The sequence below is a fragment of the Dendrobates tinctorius genome, unplaced genomic scaffold (genome assembly GCF_039654945.1).
Source record: "Dendrobates tinctorius isolate UK_male_01 unplaced genomic scaffold, ASM3965494v1 ptg000028l, whole genome shotgun sequence".
Taxonomy (NCBI): Eukaryota; Metazoa; Chordata; class Amphibia; order Anura; family Dendrobatidae; genus Dendrobates; species Dendrobates tinctorius.
In genome coordinates this window covers 80,148,507-80,167,048 of record NW_027361696.1, presented here as the reverse complement: position 1 = coordinate 80,167,048, position 18,542 = coordinate 80,148,507, and the positions used below count along the sequence as shown (strand labels likewise).

At 44.8% G+C, this 18,542-nt stretch overlaps 1 long non-coding RNA gene across 1 annotated transcript in view; it reads right to left on the bottom strand.

The window, feature by feature from the left end:
• The window catches only part of LOC141084960 (uncharacterized), a 34,077-nt gene extending 17,330 nt beyond the window's left edge, over window positions 1-16,747 (bottom strand). The window contains exon 1 of the long non-coding RNA XR_012231187.1: window positions 16,288-16,747. This is a non-coding gene — a long non-coding RNA (uncharacterized lncRNA). The remainder of the gene's footprint in view (window positions 1-16,287) is intronic.
• Window positions 16,748-18,542: the final 1,795 nt, after the last annotated feature.

The window sequence follows — 18,542 nt, the reverse complement described above, 5'->3', positions numbered from 1 at the left end:
TTAGCGGCTCACTACTCCTCCGGTGTCTGTTGCCGGACATAAAGATCCAATCAACCTCGGGGACCGGGCCCCGGCCTTTGCGCTCTCTGGAGGGGTTCTCTCTCTTTCTCAACCTGCTTCCCACCGTCCTTCTATTCTCCTTCGTTCCGATCTGTTCTATCTCTCTTAGGAAGGTTAGGTTATCAATCTTATCAGTCTCTTTCTCTTTCAGCCCAGATCACTGGGACCTGCTGCAGCACGTTCCTCAGACACCCATCTTGTCTCTTCTCTCTCCTTTAACCAACTAACCACTAACTTTCACTCTTCCCACTCTTTTGTATCATCTCTCTCCACCCGCCTCCCTGCACATCTCGTGTTACGAAGCAGGGTTCCACGAGGGGTGCTCTGCTAACCCCCAGCCTGAAGCTGTTAGGCGGCCCCACTGAACTATCCTGTGTGTGGAATGCAGATGTGGAGCGTGGTCAGGAGTTCCCACCTTACCTGGATGGTGGGGAACTACACCTTAGGAGAAGGTGCAGTACCTCTGTGGTGACTGAAGCCTCAGGGGCGCCACACCCTGGTATCCTCCACTTATTCCTGCGTCAACCTGCCCAGCACTGCTACATCCCTTGCGCCCGACACTACACCATCTGAGTGTCGCTACATCCACTCTGCCCTGGGACTACAGCCCTGCCTGTGGAGGGCTATACCATCACTGCTGCACCACACCATCTGTCCCAGAGGAACTGTCTGCAGCGTCGGCTTAACATATATATTGCCGAACACCACAGGTGGCGTCACGACTTGCACATTCACACTGAACCTTTACAATGGGCGCCCAGGGCCACGGACCGGGTCACCGCTACTGTGACACTTCCCTGAGATACCGGCCCGGTACCGAGTACCCCACAGCCCTGGGTGTGAGGGCGACCCACTCCCAGCAGTTTGTTATTGAGGTCTGGTCCTGTCAGTAGAACATCATTCAGGGAGACATCAAACTTAGCACTGGAGTCGAACACCACTCTAATTTGGTCTGATTTCTTAGGGTGGTATAATCCAAACATGGCTAGGAACCAGCATTCTTCAGAGTCTTTGAGAGTGGGAGCTAGTTCTGCATGGCAGTTCTCAAATATCTTTGACATGAAGGAGAAGTGATCTTTCATCTCTGGCTTCTTCTGCAGATTATGTTTGAGAGAGGAGAAACGTTTGAATGCCTGATCTCTATTGTTTGGTACACGTGGTCTGTGGGTTCTGAAGGGAAGAGGTGCGACCCAGCTGTTGGTCTCATCTTTTACAAGCCCCTTGTCAATTACCTCTTAGAACAGCTTATCCTCTACCGACATTGCTACTTGGTTGTCTTGCTTAGTTCTCTGGAAGACTGTGCACCCCAACTGATCATCATAGCTTCCTGACACCATACTGCTGTCATGACTAAAGTCTATTAAATGATTGGGTAGTTGGATGCTGTGTGGTAGTTCCTTGACATGGAACTCGTTGTTGCAAGGTTGAAACAGAGATGGGCGTCCTTTCTCCAGTGTATTTGTTAGCATGCTTGTCAAAGAAGATGGAGCGTGCATGTGTCCCAAGCATACGTTTCCTATTATGACCCATCCTAGGTCTAGCTTTTGGGCATAAGGAGCATTGTGGAGTCCATTGATATGACTTCTCACTTTATGAACCTGTAGGATACCTCTTCCCAACAGCAGTATTATCTGTGCCTGAGGGTCGAGTTCCGGCATAAGATGTGCTATGCATTTCAAGTGAGCATGATGGATTGCCACATCTGGTGTAGGGATTTAGGACCTGTTATCTGGGATCTGATTACACTCGTTGATTGTAGGTAGTGGCAGGACTCAATTTGGTAGTCAGTGGCTTTCCTGCCCTCTGTTGTCACAGTACCTGCATATGTCTTTAATGAGTAAGGAGTGCTTGGTCCTTTAATGTTGAATAGGTCAAAGAATGTTGATCTAGCCAGGGATCGATTACTTTGATCATCCAAGATAGCATACAGTCTCACAGCTTTGTCTCTATGGCTCTTTGGGTACACTCTGACAAGGCATATTTTTTAACAAGACCTACTGTCTATTGTCCCTTTACAGACTTCAGTACATTGTGAAGTGATCTCTGGCGTAGCTGCAACAGTGCTCTTTTCCTCCCTGCCATGCTCACTGTCAGCTGGCGTGTTCTGTGCACTCCATGGAGCTGGGCCAGGGTGTAGGGCAGTGTTATGATCTGTGGTGCCACATTCTGTGCATTTTACATTGACCTTACAATCCTTGGCGAGATGAGTGGTGGATGAGCAGCACTTGTAACAGATACCGTTCTCTTTCAGGAAGCTTCCGGCATAGATTTTCCTCTGAAGGCTTCACATTTGGTGACTAGGACCTCTTGTAGCACGTCACCTAGCTCTCTAAGTTTTGGGAGTCCTTTGTTAGATATTTTAGGAAAGTCATCGATTCTTTTGAACAAGGCTCTCTCTATTACCTCTGCTGAGCCGTAACACTCATCCAGACTCTTCCAGATCTCTTTGAGACCGATTTGAGGGTGATTTATGCTAATGTCTCTGATCCTTACTGCATGTTTGATTGACTCTTCTCCTAGGTATTTGACTAAGAGGTCTATCTCTTCCCTGTGTTGCAGCCCCAAGTCTCTGGTAACATTTTGGAAGGAAGCTTTCCAAGCTCTGTAACCTTCAGCATGGTCATTGAATTTCATGAGTCCCTTAGTAACCAGATCACGTCGTGTGAAGATCCTAGCAAGTTCTGATGTGAACCGTTTGTCAGCAGAGTATACTGTGATGGGTCACCCTGATAGTGATGTGAGGTGCATTCATACCTGTTAGTATCCTCAGGATGGCACCAGCCAGTGTCATATTGATTCAGTCTGACGTGCGGTGTGTCAGCAAGGTGATTCATGTTGGTTACCTGGTGAGGGGCAAGGTAGACATTAGCAAATTTGTTTTGCTCCACATTTTCCTGGAGCTGAGCCTCATGATGACTCTCACTCGCTTCACTGTCATGCTCTTGGTTATAGTTTGGATCAGGAAGTTCATTAACATATTGAGATGTGCGTTGTGGTGAATCTTGCAGCGGCAACTTCAGACTTGACGCACTGCTACGGCTATGCAGCTCAGGGTTGTGTGCGGCTTCCAGTGCTTCTGCCTCTGCCATTGCTACAGCAGCTTCCTTTTTGGCAGCTAGGCTCTCTATAGCTGCATCCACTCATGCCTTCTCTAACTGCGCCTTTCTCTCTTGATCGGCTCTCTCATTATCTATGCGTGCTTTCTCTAACTTAAGTTGCATCTCTTCTTCAGCATACCTTGCTCACATTTTGGTGGCCTCAGCATTTACGCGGGCAATGGCGACCGCGCTGCTGATGGACACAGTCTTTGAGGAGACGAATGTAGCAGATTTTGTCCTGTGTGATTTGTGGGACATGTGTCTTAGATGGATTTCTGCCGTTTACTAGTTCCTGCAAGCTGGATGAAGGATTGTCCTTTCCCTGAATTGCACTAGGTGGATGGCGCTGTGTATCTGGCCTCTGCAGGATGGAAGACTCTTCTATCACTGAGTTCCCACTAGCTGGAGAGCCGCTGTTCACTGCGGTCCTGCAAGATGGATGGCTCTTCTCTCTGTATTCCAACTAGCTGGAGAGCTGTTGTTTCACTGTTCCGTCTTCAGCTAAATGAATGGGATTATATAGCTTATACGGGCAGCTAAACCGCTATACCGAGGGTCCAATAAGAAGACTGTAGGTTGCATCTGTTCTTTATCGAACGTGATGGTATATTGGGCGGTGAAACTACAAGCAAAACATACAATCCAATCAATCAGTATGGGTACATAAAAATACATAATACATTATACAGATTACCTGCGCTAACAGCTAACCAGGGGAGAGCTAACTAAAGAAGGTTATCTAGGACAGGGATATATGTGGGAGCGTGACTACTTACCGACGATGCTGACGCAGAAGGAGAAGAGGGATGAGGTGTTTTCACTATGTAAGCCTGATAGAAAATGGCAGACTGGGCAGAAAAAAGGGGCTGGATTAGACCAAGATGCCTTGTAAACTTACCCAGGGTACATTGCAGATTGGAGAGAAATCAAGAACGAAAATTAAACTAAGGTACAATGACACTGTAGTTATTATTGTTGGCCACTAGATGGAGCCAAAACGGTGAACATCAGAATCTATGGCAAACAGAGCATTATCACTGAATTTATGTGGTCAAAATAGAAGATTATTTAGAATTGAGAGTCCTCAGTGGTTGATACCTTTTAATGGCTAACTGAAAAGATGGTGACAAATTGCAAGCTTTCGAGACTACGCAGGTCTCTTCATCAGGCTAGAATAATACAAAATCTGAAGAATCACATATTTATACACAAGACAGCACAGAAATACCCAATAGCTAAGACAAGTGATGTGAAGTGGAATAGTCATTATGGGAGAGGGATAAGCATAAATATTGGAACAGTTCATAGATATGTGAAGGTTTTATTGCCCTCTGATTGCGGTCTGGTTCTGTGTTGTGATGACCCCAGAAGGTCTGAAGAGCAAATTCCTTAATTGACGTAAAAAGACATAAATCCATGCGACACATTCATTCCTGCACTGAATGTGTGGAAAGTTTTCATAAATTTGGTTCCTGCAGCTGTTGGAGAGGACAGGGAGCTTCTGACAATTATGCTTCTTAAATTTGGGGGCTGCCTAAAACACAGCAGTGGGGGGTCTGGAAATATGGATTGTAATCGGGCATCTTTTTGCAGTAAAGGTTGTAATTTCCGTGCAGCTCCCCTTAGCACTTCCAGATTAGGGTTGTAGGTGACTACTAGAGGCACCCGGTTATTTTCTTCTTTAGTTTTGTAATGTAGCAGGTGATTCCTTGATATTTTGGTGGCTCTTGTAATTTGGTTTTCAATTGTTCTTGAATGGTAGCCCTGATTCAAAAAGGTTTTTTTGAGGCGACCAAGGTGTTTGTCTCTATCCAAGGGGTTGTACATATCTAATGTCTCAACTTTGCAACATCTTTTATCTGTGTAATCACTGCTCGCCTTTTTTGGAATAAATTATATAACTTTATTAGTCTGTCTTCATGCTCTAAAAATGAACACGTGCCTTTAAGATAATTGCTACTGAATTGGGTTGGCTTCAAACCTCTCTATTAAGTTTATAACTTAATCAGAGAAACTCTGGAGCTGGTGGCAGCAAAGTGTGATCTGGGCCCTGGGTACTGCTGAGAGTGACGGAAGGGATTTTATAAGCTAATTGGGTGGTGCAGCGAGCCGGGTGGCCGGACCTCATTGAAGCACCCGACCGGCGACCCATTATCCCAGGTGTAGTTCCCTGACTGACCTGAGGCTAACGGGGGGGTGCCGGAGAGCTGCGAGTTCCAAAGTGGAACTGAAAAGTGGGATATGCATAAATCCCCGCAGTTCATGGGAGATTGTTAGCAGTGGTGGGACATCCAAAATAACCCCCCTGCGATAAATTGTTAGGGCAAGACTAGCTTGCTGTTTTTATCACATGGTGTCAGCGGTGGGATAACAAAGATAAGCCCCCCTGTGCCTGCAATAGCCGTGTGTCGGCAGTGCGTCGCATCCCCCCGTTCATGACATACCGGTGTCAGCGGTGGGATCGTGACATATTGACATTCAAGAGTCATTAATTATGTCGGAGACAGAACACCTTATTTTTAAATCCCATAGAGAAAAAGAATTACAAAAAAACCCTCCATTACTCAGGCATGGTGCATTTTCTGCCGTTATTAAACATGGTATAGGACTGTCCCGATTTGAGTACACCTTGTCGCGGTGGGACGGCTTTTACGCTTTTTCCTAAGTGCCCTATATTATTTATATGCACTACTTTTTACTTACATACAGCAGGGTATATGTCTATTTTGTTTCTTTCTTGTCTGTTAAATGGCCAGAGTGAACATGCTCCTAGACGTTGCATGCGTATCAACTTATGCTCCAGCTCATTTTCTTTTTTTTGTTTTTTTTTGTGTGTGGACATTAGAACATTTTCACTATAGACTTGTAAATTATAACTATCTATGGAATTTTGAAAACATGTAAAACTTTGTGTAAAACCCCTCTCTAGCCCTTTAAGATTTATTAGGAAGTAACTGTAGAGGGAACTGTAGCCATAATTGGAGCTGCGCAATGTATTAACAGGAATGTTACAATACTGACACCAGGTGGTAAACTGTACAGGGTGGACCATTTATATGGATACACCTAAATAAAATTGGAATGGTTGGTGATATCAACGTCCTGTTTGTGGCACATTAGTATATGGGAGGGGGAAAACTTTTAAGATGGATGGTGACCATGGCTGCCATTTTGATGTCGGCCATTTTGGATCCAACTTTATTTTTTCCAATGGGAAGAGGGTCATGTGACACATCAAACTTATTGAGAATTTCACAAGAAAAACAATGGTGTGCTTGGTTTTAACATAACTTTATTCTTTCATGAGTTATTTACAAATTTATGACTACTTATAAATGTGTTCAAAGTGCTGCCCATTGTGTTGGATTGTCAATGCAACCCTCTTCTCCCACTCTTCACACACTGTTAGCAACACCGTAGAAGAAATGCTAGTCTAAGGGGTCAGATTGAAATCCAACACAATGGGCAGCACTTTGAACATATTTTAAAAGTGGTCATAAACTTGTAAATAGTTCATGAAAGAATAAAGTTATATTAAAACCTAGCACACCATTGTTTTTCTTGTAAAATTCTCAATAAGTTTGATGCTTCATATCACCCTCTTACCATTGAAAAATATAAAGTTGTATCCAAAATGGCCGACTTCAAAATGGCCACCATGGTCACCAACCATCTTGAAAGGTTTCCCCCCCATATACTAATGTGCCACAAACAGGGAGTTGATATCACCAACCAAATAATTATGTATACACACTGGCGCTTACCTACTCGAGAAAGGAAATACAATGAATCTCAGATGCAGCTGGTGAAAACAACACGCTCTGTGACAGCTGCTGTAAAATTGCTAAGGCTGGTTTCACACTTGCGTTTTTTTGCGCATGTGTTTTTTTCCTATACTTTACATGGGTGCGCATTGGCATGCGTTTGTATGCACATGCGTTTCTTGTAGTGTGCGCTCGGGCGCACAAAATGCATCTTGCTGCATTTTTTGTGCGTCTGACTTGTCCCAAAAAAACGCATGCGCACGCAAAGCGTTTTTTTTCACCCAAACACCCATTAAAGTCTATGGGTGCGCTGACGTGCGCATGGTAATGCACACGTCAGCGCAAAAAAAGCATGCATTTTTTTAAAAAAAAACATGCTCAAAACCACACAAAAACGCATGATGCATTTTTTATGCGCATTTGCACTGCGCACGGTGTGCAGCGCAAAAAAAGCAAGTGTGAAAGTAGCCTAAGTTAGGTAAATAACAACGGATCACCGCGCAAATGATGAGATAGATTGAATAATGTATACTCACACAATGAACGAGTCGGTATGGAGCGTACTCAGAGATAAATACAAATATTCATCTGTTTGGATATCAAAACTGATGTGCTATTGAGGGAATCTGTATACTCACTGGTTAATGCAGAAAATCCATGAAAAAGGGAGATCTCCCTGAATAAAGTGCTGAGTGCTGATTTTGACAGTGCGGATAGAACCAGGGCGCTTGCTGGCTATGCGCTTTTTCAATAAAGAAGCGGAGTGCTTTAGGGAATAATAGAAAGGTGCTATTCAGGGATGTCCCTGACGAAGAGGGGCGACACCCCTTGAAACGCGTAAGAATTGTGCACCTCACACACCCGTCCTTGCTTCCCTGTGACGTCACTGAAGCCTTTCCCCATGCCGCAACCCTCAGCGCCGCTTCCGTCCAGAGCGCACGAGGAGTCGGCGTTCTCCATCAGTTCACTGTCTGCCTGAACTTTCAGCGCTCAGCACCTCCATACTGCCCATTCATCTGATCCTCGGGCTTCACAAGTAAGCGCATCGCATTTAGCATTTAGCCTCAGATGAGATCATTTTTAACTGTCACCATCATCTATCTAGCACACACCACCTGTATCTCCATCGATTGAGCCGCTACCGCTTATCAACCCCTGGTTGCTACTCCTGCTCATACCAGAGTAAGGGTACGTGCACACGCTGCGGAATCCGCTGCGGATTAATCCGCACGGATTTTGCAAAAACCGCAGATAATCCGCAGGTCTTTGGACCTGCGGATTATCTGCGGTTTTGCCTGCGGTTTGGTCCTGCGGATTCACTATCTCCACAATGGTGGAGATAGGAACCCGCAGCGGTTTCCGCAGAAAGAATTGACATGCAATTCTTTCTGCCGATTCAAAACCGCAGCAAATCCGCGCGGTTTTTTCCGCAGCATCGGCACAGCGTTTTTTTTTTCCCATTCAAATGAATGGTACTGTACACCGCAGCTAAAACTGCTGCGTGTCCGCAGCGGCCAAAACCGCTGCGGAAACGCAGCGGAATCCGCAGCGTGTGCACACAGCCTAACTGTCCTACATGTGAGTCAGCGTCTATATGACTAACGAGGGCACATACTCACCAACCAGTACCTTTCTATTATTCCCTAAAGCACTCCGCTTCTTTATTGAAAAAACGCATAGCCAGCAAGTGCTCTGGTTCTAGCCGCTCTGTCAAAATCAGCATTCAGCACTTTATTCAGGGAGATCTCCCTTTTTCATGAATTTTTGCATTAACCAGTGAGTATACAGATTCCCTCATTAGCACCTCACCATTTTTCAAATATTTTCTCAAATCTAATATAATTTTTCATCGCTATTTCAACAGATTTGCTATCCAAACGGATGAATATTTGTATTTATCCCTGAGTACACTCCATACTGACTCGTTCATTGTGTGAGTATACAGTGGGGAAAAAAAGTATTTAGTCAGTCAGCAATAGTGCAAGTTCCACCACTTAAAAAGATGAGAGGCGTCTGTAATTTACATCATAGGTAGACCTCAATTATGGGAGACAAACTGAGAAAAAAAAATCCAGAAAATCACATTGTCTGTTTTTTTTTTCATTTTATTTGCATATTATGGCGGAAAATAAGTATTTGGTCAGAAACAAGCAATCGAGATTTCTGGCTCTCACAGACCTGTAACTTCTTCTTTAAGAGTCTCCTCTTTCCTCCACTCATTACCTGTAGTAATGGCACCTGTTTAAACTTGTTATCAGTATGAAAAGACACCTGTGCACACCCTCAAACAGTCTGACTCCAAACTCCACTATGGTGAAGACCAAAGAGCTGTCAAAGGACACCAGAAACAAAATTGTAGCCATGCACCAGGCTGGGAAGACTGAATCTGCAATAGCCAACCAGCTTGGAGTGAAGAAATCAACTGTGGGAGCAATAATTAGAAAATGGAAGACATACAAGACCACTGATAATCTCCCTCGATCTGGTGCTCCACGCAAAATCCCACCCCGTGGGGTCAGAATGATCACAAGAACGGTGAGCAAAAATCCCAGAACCACGCGGGGGGACCTAATGAATGAACTGCAGAGAGCTGGGACCAATGTAACAAGGCCTACCATAAGTAACACACTACGCCACCATAGACTCAGATCCTGCAGTGCCAGACGTGTCCCACTGCTTAAGCCTGTACATGTCCGGGCCCGTCTGAAGTTTGCTAGAGAGCATTTGGATGATCCAGAGGAGTTTTGGGAGAATGTCCTATGGTCTGATGAAACCAAACTGGAACTGTTTGGTAGAAACACAACTTGTCGTGTTTGGAGGAAAAAGAATACTGAGTTGCATCCATCAAACACCATACCTACTGTAAAGCATGGTGGTGGAAACATCATGCTTTGGGGCTGTTTCTCTGCAAAGGGGCCAGGACGACTGATCCGGGTACATGAAAGAATGAATGGGGCCATGTATCGTGAGATTTTGAGTGCAAACCTCCTTCCATCAGCAAGGGCATTGAAGATGAAACGTGGCTGGGTCTTTCAACATGACAATGATCCAAAGCACACTGCCAGGGCAACGAAGGAGTGGCTTCGTAAGAAGCATTTCAAGGTCCTGGAGTGGCCTAGCCAGTCTCCAGATCTCAACCCTATAGAAAACCTTTGGAGGGAGTTGAAAGTCCGTGTTGCCAAGCGAAAAGCCAAAAACATCACTGCTCTAGAGGAGATCTGCATGGAGGAATGGGCCAACATACCAACAACAGTGTGTGGCAACCTTGTGAAGACTTACAGAAAACGTTTGACCTCTGTCATTGCCAACAAAGGATATATCACAAAGTATTGAGATGAAATTTTGTTTCTGACCAAATACTTATTTTCCACCATAATATGCAAATAAAATGAAAAAAAAACAGACAATGTGATTTTCTGGATTTTTTTTCTCAGTTTGTCTCCCATAGTTGAGGTCTACCTATGATGTAAATTACAGACGCCTCTCATCTTTTTAAGTGGTGGAACTTGCACTATTGCTGACTGACTAAATACTTTTTTTCCCCACTGTATATTATTCAATCTATCTCAGCATTTGCACGGTGATCCGTTATTATTTACCTGATATCACCAACCATTTCCTTTTTATTTAGGTGTATCCATATAAATGACCCTCCCTGTAGAGAGGATGCTACATAATAAAGGGGGTGTTATATAATCAAGGAAGAAACTATGTAATTAAAGATGTATTTCTATCTCCAGTTAGAAATGCAATGTCAGCAAATAAGGTAAGCAACATACCATATCTAGCCCCATAACATGCTCCATATTAAGATATGCCCCATATAATACTGCAGAAAGGTTAATGGTGGCCCCATAACATGCTCCATATTAAGATACGCTCCATATAATGATGCAGAAAGGTTAATGGTGGCCCCATAACATGCTCCATATTAATATATGCCCCATATATTGCTGCTGCTGTGATTTAAAAAAAAAAATTACATACTCACCTCTCGTCACTGCCCACGGCTCTCTGCAGTGACTGTTCAGGCGGAGGGCGCGCACTAACCACGTCATCGCACCCTCTGACCTGAACGTCACAGCCAGAGTACCCGGGAGACTGAGCACATCAGTGGAAAGGGGACAGGTGAATATGGCATGACTCACCCTCCCGGCGTCTGCATATCCTGCTCTGCTACATTTCAGTCCCGGCGTCTGCATCTCTCTTCCTGTCTTCTTCCTGTGCGGTCATGTGATACCGCTCATTAAAATCATGAATCTGCTCTCCACCCCTATGGAAGTGGAGATACATCCTTATTCATGACTTTAAAGGGAATCTGTCACCCCATTTTTGGCCTATGAGATGCAGCCACCGCCATCACGGGCTTATCTACAGCATTCTGAAATGCTGTAGATAAGCCCCCGATGTAACCTGAAAGAGAAGAAAAACAAGTTAGATTATACTCACCGGAGGGCGGGTCCGGTCCGGCGCCTCCCATCTTCTAGAGATGACATCCTCTTCCTTACTTCTGCCCCGGCTCCTGCGCAGGGGTACTATATCTGCCATGCCATGTTGAGGGCAGAGTAAAGTACTGCAGTGCGCAGGTGCCAGGAAAGGTCAGAGGTCCAGCACCTACGCACTGCAGTACTTTACTCTGCCCTCAACAGGGCAGATAAAGTATGCCTGCGCAAGAGCCGCGGCAGAAGGAGGAGGACGTCATCACTAGAAGATGGGAGGCACCGGACCAGACCGGATCTCCGGGTGAGTATAATCTAACTCGTTTTTCTTATCTTTCAGGTTACATCGGGGGGCTTATCTACAGCATTACAGAATGCTGTAGATAAGCCCCTGATGGCAGTGGCCGCATCTTATAGGCTAAAAATGAGGTGACAGATTCCCTTTAATGAGCGGTACCATGTGACCAGCACAGGAAGAAGACAGGAAGGGAGGTGCAGACGCCGGGACTGAGATGTAGCAGAGCCGGATATGCAGACGCCAGGAGGGTGAGTATGATGTCTCCTGCTCACCCGCTCCCCCTCCCCCTCCGACTTTCTGGCATATGACTTGTGAAAAAGCCGAGAGGGTCTTTTTCAGCTCAAAAAAGGGGCTGAAAAACTCAGCTTATACACAAGTATATATGGTAGCTATTTAGGAGAACTATACTACATTTCTAATAGTAGGTATTTGCTAAGATTACTATTATTATTATAACTACTGCATATTGCCATAGGATATTGGAGAAGGGAATACCCCTTCAAGGACTGTGTTAAACATAATAAGTGAGTATATTATACACTAAGGGAAGGAGCTGTACATAATAAGAGAGTACATTATACACTAAGGGAAGGAGCTGTACATAATAAGAGAGTACATTATACAAGAAGGGAAGGCATTATATACACTGTATACCATATATACTCATGTATAAGGCTAGTTTCACACTAGAGTTTCCTGGAGCTGTGTCAGGCTGCGCATGGTTGAAACTAAGTTCCGCCCCCTGCTGCACCTCCCCCGGTTGGCTCCGCCTATGGGCGCATGACGCTGCATGCGACCTGCGTACCCTATCTTTAGCATTGGGTATGCAGGCCGTGCGCATGTATGCGTTTGCGTCCTTTTGACCGTGCGCCGATTGCACCAAAATGCAACAGGGTGCATTTGGCGCAGGTCAAAAGGACGCATGCGCTGGCAAACGCATACCTGCGCACGGCCTGCGTACCCAATGCTAAAGATAGGGTACACAGGTCGCATGCAGCGTCACGAGCCCATAGGAGGAGCTGACTGGAGGAGGCGCGGCAAGGGGCGAAGCTTAGAGGCGGTCGTGCACAGCCCGACGCAGCTCCAGGAAACGCTAGTGTGAAACTAGCCTAAGCCAACCCAAGTATAAGCTGACCCCCTTAATTTTGCCACAAAAAACTGGGAAAACTTATTGACTTGAGTATAAGACTAGGGTGGAAAATGCAGCAGCTACTGGTAAATTTCAAAAATAAAAATATATACCAATAAAAGTAAAATTAATTGAGACATCAGTAGGTTAAATGTTTTTGAATATCCATATTGAATCAGGAGCCCCATATAATGCTTCATACAGTTCATGATAGCCCCATAAGATGCTCCAAAAAACCAAACAAACCCATATAAAAAATACAAAAAAACCCATATAATGCTGCACAAAGGTTAATAATGGCCCCATAAGATGTTCCATAGAATATGCCCCATGTGCTACTCCATAAAATGCTCCATAGAAAATACCCCATATGCTGCTCCATAGATTATGCCCCATATGATGCTCCATAGATTATGCCCCCATAAGATGCTCCATAGATTATGCCCCATATGCTGCTCCATAGATTTTGCCCCCATAAGATGCTCCATAGATTATGCCCCCATAAGATGCTCCATAGATTATGCCCCATATTCTACTCCATAGATTATGCCCCATAAAATGCTCCATAGATTATGCTCTATATGCTGCTCCATAGATTATGCCCTCATAAGATGCTCCATAGATTATGCCCCATAAGATGCTCCATAGAATAGGCCCCATATGCTGCTGCTGCAAATAAAAATAAATGACATACTCACCTCTTGTCGCTGGGGCCAGGTGCCGGTGTCCTGAGCAGGCAGGGACACCGGCGCGCTATGTGGGACAGGTGCCGATGTCGCTGCTGGCTCAGGGCCCCGGCACCTGCAATATTGACTTGTCCGAGCTCCATCGCTGCCCGCCGCTCCGTCTTCTGGGTCCCACTGTCAGTGACTGTTCAGGCAGTCAGGCAGAGGGTGCAGCGTGCACAAACTACGTCATCGCATCCTCTGACCTGAACATCACAGCCAGAGGACACGGAGGACAGAGCGGCGTGCAGCAGTGGAACAGGGACAGGTGAATATCGCATATACTAACTCCCTCCTTGCGCGGTCTCTGCAGCCCCACTTCTCCCACGGTCTCCGGCAGCTATTCCCTCCTTCAGTGGTCACGTGGTACCGCTCATTAAAGTCAAGAATATGTGCATATTCATGACTTTAATGAGCGATACCACATGACCACTGAAGGAAGGCACCTGAGACCGTGGGTGAAGCAGGGGGGCTGCAGAGACGCGCTGGGAGAATAAGTATGATCCGACACCCCCGCTTCCCCTCCCCCGCCGACCCCCTGGCGTATTACTCCCGTATAAGACGAGAGGGGGACTTTCAGCCTTAAAAAATACTCGGCTTATACGCGAGTATATATGGTAATAAGGCTACATTTCTGTATCAGTGTGCTGCTCGACATTTTTTCTCAAACAGCACACAGACCATTAAGTAAGTCCTATTGTGATCTTCAAAAACAGATCAGAACAGGACATGCTCTGAGTCTCACAGATCTCATTCTCAGATCTGTGAATGAATCTATAAATCTCTGAGTCCATATAAAAAAATCTGGCAGCTCACAGACATTTCACACAAATATGAGAATGTGGCCTAAAGGACTTTAGGCCTCTTTCACACTTCCGTTTTTTACAATCAGTCACAATCCGCCAGGTTTTGAAAAAAACGGATCCTCAATTTTCTTTTGAGGATCCATTTTTTTCCCCATTGACTTGCATTAATGGCGGATTGTGACGGATTGCTGTCCATTGCATCTGTTTTTTGTGAGGATCCGCCAAAAGTTGCTGTCCGTCACCATCCTCAAAGATTTCAAAACGGAGCTTGCAACGTTTTTTTTCTCTGGCGAATCCTCCAGACACTGATTTAACCCGAAATTCTTTCTGGGTGCTGGACAAAATTCATTCTCTCTCTCTCTCTCCTTCCCGGCCAGCAGTTCCTTTATATTACCCCAATATTTGTAAGCCAAAACCAGGAGTGGGTGAAAAATACAGAAGTAAAAACCAGCAAATAATTCCAGCGGATGCTTCCTACTTGGCCATAAAATCAATTTTATTTTTATCTTTTAAAATAGTTCCATGTGGCAGAAACCCAAATATATACAGGGGGTCAGAAGAAAAAAAGGGCACACTGCTGCTTTATGCGTGCAGACTACGCGTTTCGACCTTACTAGGTCTTCTTCTAGGTCTTAAGTGTGAGCAGTGTTCAAGATAGTAATATACCCTGCTTCCAGGAACTTGATCCAATTACAAAATCTGGCTTAATTAAAATAGGGTGTATACCCTTACACAGGGATAAAACTTTGTTAAATACAAAATGTACTACATATTTAAAGCATATCGCTACAAAGTGCCCTTATTTTTATCTAATACATTATTATTCGCATCTTATATTTATTCTTAGATATCACAAAATTTACCATATGAACAAAAAAAAAAAAAAAATTGGAAAAAGAAAGGAAAATTCAAGTGTTTTTTTATTTATATATATATATATATATATATATATATATATATATATATATATATATATATATATATATATATATATATATATATATATATATATATATATATATTTACCACTGGAAAACCTGCCATTTAGAATTGACTGATTAAATCTAACCTATTATTCAGTCCATTAGGTATACGGCTTTCCAGTGTAAAAATCCAATAACTTTCACGATTTAATAAAGTCCTTCTATTATTACCTCCCCGTAAGGATTTCTTTACTTTCTCTATACCATAAAAGGACAAATCATTCAAATTTCCTTTATGTTCATACCAGAAATGTCTTGAAACTGCAGAGCCTCCTATCATATTCTCTTTTACTGCATCAGATAAATGCCTACGGATTCTTTTTTTCAAAGAGCCCGTAGTACATCCAATATATTGTAATTTACAGCTATTACATACAACAGAATAAACTACATTAGTAGTATTGCAATTGATAAAACTATTAATATTATATTCTTTACCATTTTTTACTGAAACTATTTTTTCTGTTTTATTTACAAATCTGCAACATTTGCATTTTTTAGCTCCACATTTATAAAAGCCCTTTAAATCAAGCCAAGTATGAGATTTTTGTTGGTCAACAATGTTATATTCACTAGGTGACAGAATAGACTGAATCGAACGCGCTTTTTTAGCGACTAATCTGATTTTATTTCTTTCTAAAATTTTATCCAAATCTTTGTCTTGTTTTAGGATAGGTAGATATTTCTTTATTATTTTAATTATATCTGTATATTGTGGTGTATATTCAGTACTAAAAGTAATATTTTGTTCACTGTTTCTATTAGAAAATTTTTTATTCTTATTTTTACTTTTATTTTCCAATAATTTTTTCCTATCCACATTATCCACTATTGATATTGCTCTTGTTAAATTCCAATCTGGATAATGTCTATCATGTAATCTCTGACATGTGTCAGGAACACCGCACTGTACTTGCTCACTGAGCCAGTGCGCGTGTCCTGAGTGTCAGCGCCGGCGTGCAGCCTCCGCTGAGCAGTGACTCACCCGCAATGTAGGGGTACCGGGGTCAGGTACAGCCAGAAAGTACCGATGCACAGGACCTGTGGATGCTGAAGTTTAGGAAGCCAGCATAGGACCTATGGTCATGTGAATGGTCATGTGACTGCAAGGGGGCGGGGCTTAGCGTCCTGTGCACAGAGAAGGAAGAGAACTCAGAGTCCAAGCAAAGCAGAGGTTATGCACAGTACAGACCAGCGAGGTACAGGAGAGATAAACAGATGGGAGGTCAGACAAAGCCAAAGGTCATACACAAGATATCAGTACAGTACCAGGGAGGAGACAGAGCGGATAATCAGGGCCAAGCAGAGATCAAAACCAAACAGACATAGGAGGTACCAGGCAGAATCCAAAGCGATATCCAGGGAACAGACCGAGTCATACACAGAGAATCAAGTAACCAGAACACAGCACTAACACACTCAGGGGTCACCACACAATGCCAAGGGCGAAAGTATAACTGACAGGGATGGGAGCGTCCTGAGGCTATAAGAAGCCTCCCCCAGAACCAGGGAGAGGCCACAATCATAGCCCCAGGTGTGCAGGTAAGCCTGCACCGGGATCACAACTTTTAACCCCAGAAATGCCAGTCATCAGCGCTGGTTCCAAACATTAACCCCACGTGTGCGAGTCAAACCCGCACTGAGATCATGACAGTACCCTCCTCTCAACGGGGGGCCTCTGGACCCCCAGGCTTGCCCGGGTACTTAGCATGGAAAGCCCGCACCAGGCGATCAGCATGCATCAACCGGGCTGGTACCCAGGACCTGTCCTCCGGTCCATACCCCTTCCAATGAACCAGGTACTGTACCGACTGCCGTACCAACCTGGAATCTATGATATGACCAACCTCGTACTCAACCTGCCCCTCGACCAAAACCGGAGGAGCAGCAGACTCGGAGTCTCCCCGGACTGCTTCAAAAGGTTTCAGTAGAGATTTGTGGAAGACGTTAGGGATCTTGAAAGAGGGTGGAAGGCACAGCCTATACGCCACTGGATTGATTTTTTCCACAATCTTGTACGGGCCAATGAATTTGGGTCCCAACTTGGCTGACGGAATCTTTAACTTAATGTTTCACGTGGAGAGCCAAACTTTCTCTCCCACCCGAATCATGGGACCAGGTGTTCGTTTCCTGTCCGCGAAAAACTTATACCTGCCTTGAGACCTAGATATACGCCGCTGTACTTCTGCCCATGTATCTTTTAACCGCTGAACAGAATCCTCAGCCCCGGGACACCCCGAATCCAGACGAGAAAACTCACCAAAATGAGGACTGAACCCATAGTTAATCAAGAAAGGGGACCTACCAGTGGATTGACTCACCCGACTATTGAAAGCAAATTCAGCCAACGGCAGTGCATCGCACCAGTCATTCTGTCTAGCAGAGGTTAGACACCTGAGGATCTGTTCCAGGGACTGGTTAGTGCGCTCCGTCTGCCCATTGCTCTCAGGATGGTATGCAGACGAAAAGGACAGAGACATACCTAATTTTTTGCAGAAAGCACGCCAAAACTTAGCCACAAACTGCACACCACGATCAGACACCACATTCAGGGGTACCCCATGCAACCGGATCACATGCTGCACAAACAACCTGGACAACGTCTCAGCTGACGGTAGTGCGGACAGGGGTACGAAATGAGCCTGCTTAGAAAACCTGTCCACCACTACCCATACCACTGTATTACCCTTAGATGGAGGGAGATTGGTAACAAAATCCATGGATAAATGAGTCCATGGCCTTTCGGGCACTGCCAAGGGTATCAGCTCCCCTGCCGGCCGGCTATGAGAGCTTTTAGAATGAGCGCAGACCCCACAACCAGCAATGAATTTTTTTATGTCCGAACCAAGGGTAGGCCACCAAAAGATCCTAGCCACCGCCAGACGTGTGGCTGAAATACCAGGGTGAGCACTCAGCTTGGATTCATGGAACTCCTGCAAGAGTTTCAGGCGAAGTTGCTCTGGGACAAACAACTTCCCCTCCGGCTTGGCCGCCGAGGCCTGCGACTGGGCCCCCAGAATCTCCCGTTCCAATTCAGATGAGACCTCTGCTATCACAACCCCAGGGTGAAGAATGGAGGACGGTGGCTCAGGGGGCGACACCGGCTGAAAACTGCGTGATAAGGCGTCAGCCTTGACATTCTTAGACCCTGGACGAAATGTAATCGTAAACTGAAAACGGGAAAAAAAAAGTGACCAACGGGCCTGTCTGGGCGTTAGTCTTTTAGCAGACTCAATGTAC